The 6,427-nt window shown below is 42.4% G+C and overlaps 1 non-coding gene across 1 annotated transcript; it reads left to right on the forward strand.

Annotated features, from left to right (window-relative positions):
- Window positions 1–217: 217 nt before the first annotated feature.
- On the forward strand, window positions 218–289 carry TRNAR-GCG. The gene has a single exon. It is a non-coding gene; the product is annotated as a tRNA-Arg (tRNA).
- The last annotated feature ends 6,138 nt before the right edge of the window (window positions 290–6,427 follow it).

Raw genomic sequence — 6,427 nt, forward strand, 5'->3', positions numbered from 1 at the left:
TGCTCTGACCTCACTTTACTAGAACCATCTGTGGTTGCTCTCCTCCTGTGTCACTTAAGGTAATACCTGTCATTGTAACTGATAAAAACCTGGAATCTCAGTGACTTAACACAGCACAGGTTTATACCTTAGAGTGGTAGGCGATTTCTGACATGGCTACCAAAGATCCTTGCCTCCTGGTATTGATGCCTTAGTGTAATCCCTTCCCCTTTGGGCTTCCCTGGTAGCTCAGCTGGTAAAGTGTCTGCCTGCGATGCAGGAGACCCTGGTTCAATTCCTGGGTTGGGAAGATCCACTAGAGAAGGGATAGGCTACCCACTCCAGTATTCTTGGGCTTCCCTGGTGGCTCAAGCGGTAAAGAATCTGCCCACAATGCGGGAGATCTGGGTTTGATCCCTGGGTTGGGAAGATCCCCTGGAGAAGAGAAAGGTTACCCACTCCAGTATTCTGGCCTGGGGAATTCCTTGGACTGTATAGTCCATGGGACTGCCAGAGTTGGACACGACTGAATGACTTTCACTTTCAACTTTTCTCTTCCCCCTTAGTGTGGGCTGGATCTAGAGACTTGCTTCTAACAGAATATGGTAGAAGTGATGGGCTGCCACTTCTATGATTAGATGACAGAAGACTGTGACTTCCACCTTATTAGTGCTCTCTGGTGCCTTGTGTGCACTTGTTCTAATGAATGTTGGAAGGGCGTATGTGGCAAGGAACTGAGGGTAGCCACTTGCCAACTGTCAGCAAAGAACCGAGGCTCAAAGTCCAATAGCCCTGAAGGAACTGAGTCCTGTCAATAACCACAGAAGTGAGCTTGGAAGCAGATTCTAGGTGGTCCATTTTATTGGCATATAGGGGCTTGTAGTATTCTGTATTTATGTGGTGTTGGTTGTAACTTCTTTTTCATTTCTAGTTTTATTGATTTGAGTCTCCTCCCTTTTTTTCTTGATGACTCTGACCAGAGGTTTATCAATTTTGTTTATCTTTTCAAAGAACCAGATTTTAGTTTCACTGATCTTTTCTATTGTTTTCTTTGTTTCTGTTTCATTTATTTCTGCTCTGATCTTTATGATTTCTTTCCTTCTACTAACTTTGAGTATTGTTTGTTCTTCTTCCTCTAGTTGCTTTATGTTTAAGGTTAAGCCGCTGACTTGAGATTTTTCTTGTTTCTTGAGGTAAGCTTGTATTGCTTATAAATTGCCCTCTTAGAATTATTTTTGCTGCATCCCATAGGTTTAAGATCATCACATTTTCATTTGTCTCTGGGTATTTTTTACCTTTCCTCTTTGATTTCTTCCATGATCCATTGGTTATTTGGTAGTATATTATTCACTCTCCACATGTTTGTGTTTTTTGCCATTTTTTCCTGTTGTTGTTATTCAGTTGCCCAGTCATGTCTGACTCTTTGCAACCCATGGACTGCAGCATGCCAGGCCTCTCTGTTCCTCACCATCTCCCAAAGTTTGCCCAAGTTCACATCCATTGCATCAGTGATGCCATCCAGCCATTTCATCCTCTGACAGCCTGTTCTCCTTCTGCCTTCAATCTTTCCCAGCATCAGGGACTTTTCCAATGAGTCAGCTGTTCACATTCTAATCTCATAGTGCTGTGGTCAGAAAAGATGCTTGATATAATTTCAATTTTCTTAAATTTACCACGGCTTGCTTTGTGGCTCAGCGTGTGATCTATCCCGGCAAATGTTCCATGCTGCTTTTGAATAGAACAGTCTCTCTCTTTCTCTCTGGGTGTGTGTATATCTGTCTGTCTCTTGAGATACAGACAGACACACACACAGAGATATGATAATATATATATATATGTATACATTATATACACACATACACATATACACACACACATACACATACATATCAGTTAAGTCCAGCTGGTCTAATATATCATTTGAGGCTGGGTCTTGGCCTTCTGGTGGGCAAAGTCACGCCAAGGGGTTTGTCTAGACGTGGCTGTGGGTTCAGGAACTCTTTAGGCATCCTGTTTGCTGACTGAGGGGGCTATAGTCCCACCTTGTTGGTTGCTTGACCTGAGGCATCACAGCACTGTTGCCTATAGGCTATTGACTGGGACCAGGTCTTGGTGCTAATGATCCAAGCAAGATGTCTGCTTCCATTTAGAGTTCAAGTAGATGAACACTTCCCAGTATTTTCACCTTGCTTTTCTGATTCCAGAGAGAGACATAGCTGCCCTCTACTTCCCCATGAGATCCTCCAAGACCAACAGGTAGGTCTGAGCCAGATTCCTATGAAGTCACTGCTTTTTCTCGGTGTCCTGGTGTACATGAGACCTTGGTGTGCCTTCCAAGAAAGGAGTCTCTGTTTCACTGGTTCTGTGGATCTCCTGTGATCAAGCCCTGCTGGCCTTCAAAGCCAAATGCTCTGGGGTCACCTCCTCCTGATGGCAGACCCCAAGGCTGGGGAGCCTGACATGGAGCTCAGACCTCTCCTGTGGGAGTATTGTGAAATATAATTATTCTCCAGTTTGTGAGTCACTGTCCCAGGGATATGGGATTTAATTACACTGTGAGTGTGCCCCTCCTACTGTCTTACTGTGGTTTTTCTTCTTTGTCTTTGGGTGTAGTGTATATTTGTTTGTAGTTCCAGTCTTTTTTTTTTTTTTTAATCAATGATTGTTCAGCAATTATTTATGATTTTCATATCCACATAGGAGGAGGTGAGCTCATGATCCTTCTACTCTGTTATATTGTCCCAGATCCTTTTAAGGCATTTTCAACTTACAATGGATTTATTGAAGTGTAATAGTAAATTGAGGAAGACACATATTTTTCTTTGGTCATCACTGAGTCACATGGACTCATCTATCTAGGTGGGCTGGAAAATTCAGTCTCTGGTTGGGCAGCCACTTGATAGTTATAATCAACATTGGAAGGAGAGGTTTGGTGGAGAGATAGTGGTTCTCAGCATGCCCCTAAACCTGCTTTTTTCTCAGTTATATGACATGATAAATGTTGTCCTTCCTTTTTGCATGAAATGTGTTGCCCGAATGGTTAGCTACCTATCAACATATAAATCCTTGTTTAAATGACATTTCTTTTCTTTGGACAGGACTTCCCAAGTGTCCTACATAGAAGAGGCTTCAGTTCAGTTCAGTTCAGTTCTGTTCAGTCGCTCAGTCATGTCTGACTCTTCGACCCCATGAATTGCAACACACCACGCCTCCCTGTTCTTCACCAACTCCTGGAGTTCACTCAAACTCACATCCATCGAGTCCGTGATGCCATCCAGCCATCTCATCCTCTGTCATCCCCTTCTCCTCCTGCCCCCAATCCCCCCCAGCATCACAGTCTTTTCCAATGAGTCAACTCTTTGCATGAGATGGCCAAAGTACTGGAGTTTCAGCTTAAGCATCATTCCTTCCAAAGAACACCCAGGACCGATCTCCTGTAGAATGGACTGGTTGGATCTCTTTGCAGTCCAAGGGACTCTCAAGAGTCTTCTCCAGCACCACAGTTCAAAAGCATCAATTCTTCGGCGCTCAGCTTTCTTCACAGTCCAACTCTCACATCCATACATGACCACTGGAAAAACCATAGCCTTGACTAGACGGACCTTTGTTGGCAAAGTAATGTCTCTGCTTTTGAATATGGTATCTAGGTTGGTCACAACTTTCCTTCCAAGGGGTAAGCGTCTTATAATTTCATGGCTGCAATCACCATCTGCAGTGATTTTGGAGCCCCAGAAAATAAAGCCTGACGCTGTTTCCCCATCTATTTGCCATGAAGTGATGGGACCAGAGGCCATTATCATAGTTTTCTGAATGTTGAGCTTTAAGCCAACTTTTTCACTCTCCTCTTTCACTTTCATCAAGAGGCTTTTGAGTTCCTCTTCATTTTCTGCCATAAGGGTGGTGTCATCTGCATATCTGAGTTTATTGATATTTCTCCCAGCAATCTTGATTCCAGCTTGTGCTTCTTCCAGCCCAGCATTTCTCATGATGTACTCTGCATATAAGTTGAATAGCAGGGTGATAATTTACAGCCTTGACATACTCCTTTTCCTATCTGGAACCAGTCTGTTGTTCCATGTCCAGTTCTAACTGTTGCTTCCTGACCTGCATGTAGGTTTCTCAAGAGGCAGGTCAGGTGGTCTGGTATTTCCATCTCTTTCAGAATTTTCCACAGTTTATTGTGCTTACCTCTACAGTATTTTAAACTGCAGCCCTTTATTTGTTTCTATTGTAACATTTATTACAAACTGTGATTACCTTGTAAGTCATTGCTTTTCACTCTCTCCACTGCTCAAGTGTAAGCTTCAGGAAGTCAGGACTGTTCATCATTATATTCTTGCATCTAGCCCAGCATCTGGCACTGTTGTGAAATAAATGAATAAACAGCTGTTTTAAAAGAGTGAGGTTACACACTTCCTGGGAATTAACTGATAGAACCATATAAAAAGTATTCTTCTCCCAGTACCTCTCAGTAAAACACCTTGACAAAATGTTAGGGGTTGGAGGTAAGGACTCAAGGAAAGCAAGAGAACGATTGTGGTCTGTATGAGGCAAGCTGGGATTTGGAATTTTACTCCTGGGATGAGGAGAAAAGAGCAGAACAGCAGGTTAAAAGGGAGAGGAAGACTGGTAAGCCAGTGAGGCATGAAGAACTTGGATGTTTTGGGGAGAATGATGCAGATGCTTAGAAATTCTGTTGCAGGATTACCATGAATGGGAAAATGTTTACTGTGAATTTCAGTGGGATCCATAAGTGCCATGACCTGTTTTTAGCAGGATCTATTGTCTTCACATGCACTTTATGTGAGTGTGTGTAGGCATGCATAGGGTCATTCAAAACTAAGAAGAGGCTACCTTGTGTACTTTTTAACCCACTGAAGGATGGAACCAGCAGGTACAGAAGTGCAAATCCAAAAGTCAGAAAACATGTTGAGAATTAAAATCTGAAGAATTTACCAACATATTTATAAAAATTTCAGAATTTCCATGGGATGTGAAATAGCTTAAGTTTTCCACACTGAGATTTTGAGTCTCAGGGATGCCAGCTGATACATTTCTCACCAACCTTCTGATTTTCTACTGTTGTAGTCTTTATCACCATCATGTAGATGCCTAACTGGGGTGGCTCCTGCCAGCCCCACTTGAATGTAAGATCCTGTAACTAGTTCTGGCCAGTGTAACATTCATGGAAGTTATATATTCTACATCAAGATTTATACATGAAAAATCTCCCTGCATTCTTCTACTTTTCTCTTTTCCATTTGTCATCCAGGTATTCAAGTCTAAGGTGATCTTAGAAGCTGTATATTGAAGATGGCAGAGTCTCTGTGAGCCCCAGTCCTGGAAGTCACACGTTTCAGAGAACTTCAGGTACAAGTGAGAAGATCTCTCCATCGGGAATAAGAAAAGCAAATACCAAATCATCACTTATATATGCCTTATATCCGATATATGCCTAATGTACTTACGGAAGATAAAGGAGCAGTCATATAGAAAACATAGTTGAGGTTTTGGCCAATAGTGCCCTAAGAGCCTTTGGAACCAGAGGGGCTTACTTATTTACTATCTTATCCGCAAATGGGTCAGCTCATTTCGAGTGAACTATTTCCAGTGGTCTGTTAAAAATAACTCAATTGGTGGGAAGTCCTCTCTGCATGGATTCAACATCCCTTCTCTGGGAGGTTGTTAGAGCCTACCCAGCATCTTTTGTAGAGAGTGGTGAGATAAGGAAATGAAGTGGGTTTTTGTGCCACCAGAGTAAACTTCTTGCAAAGTTCTGGGATGAGGAAAGGATGGCAGCAATTGTTAGCCATTGTCTTTCTCCCTCATGTCTTTGCAGAGGGCAGTGAAGTCAGCACGGTTTTCTCAGTCTCAATTCATCTATGGCCAGGATAGGGAAATGCCACACAACTCCAGAATGGAGTAAGAGTATTTGTTCAGTACAGAAGTAGTGGCTTATCAACACAAACATCAAGGTGAACAAGACAGGAGGAACTTCCTGAGAGTCCTAGGACCCAATAGACTTTGTCTTTTCCATAGAAAATCTTCATGCCTGTGGAGAAAGGATCCTATTTAACTTTTTCTCTTGGAATGTAAACATTGAGGAGAGATCTATGCCATATCCTCTCCTTGTTAAATAAAGCACCTTGGAGGAAATGTGGCAGAATCCTGGTTTGAGAACATCTTTTTGGAAGCCGGAATTGTGATTTAAAGTCAAGAGAAAGAAATAGTTCTTCTCCAACTTCAGTTTCGGGAAAGCATTTATCTTCATCACTCTCATCCAGACTCTCAGTTTGTGCTTAGGGAAGACAGATGTGTCCTGCAGGTCTTTCCTCCCTCATGTGAAAAAGAGAGCAGTGCATCATATTCGGCTTGTGAACAAACAGAGAATATCAGCTTCCATTTCACAAATACATCCATTCACTTGGAGGAGTGTTTCCCTCTGGCT

The sequence above is a fragment of the Bos indicus x Bos taurus genome, chromosome 20, assembly GCF_003369695.1.
Source record: "Bos indicus x Bos taurus breed Angus x Brahman F1 hybrid chromosome 20, Bos_hybrid_MaternalHap_v2.0, whole genome shotgun sequence".
NCBI lineage: Eukaryota > Metazoa > Chordata > Mammalia > Artiodactyla > Bovidae > Bos > Bos indicus x Bos taurus.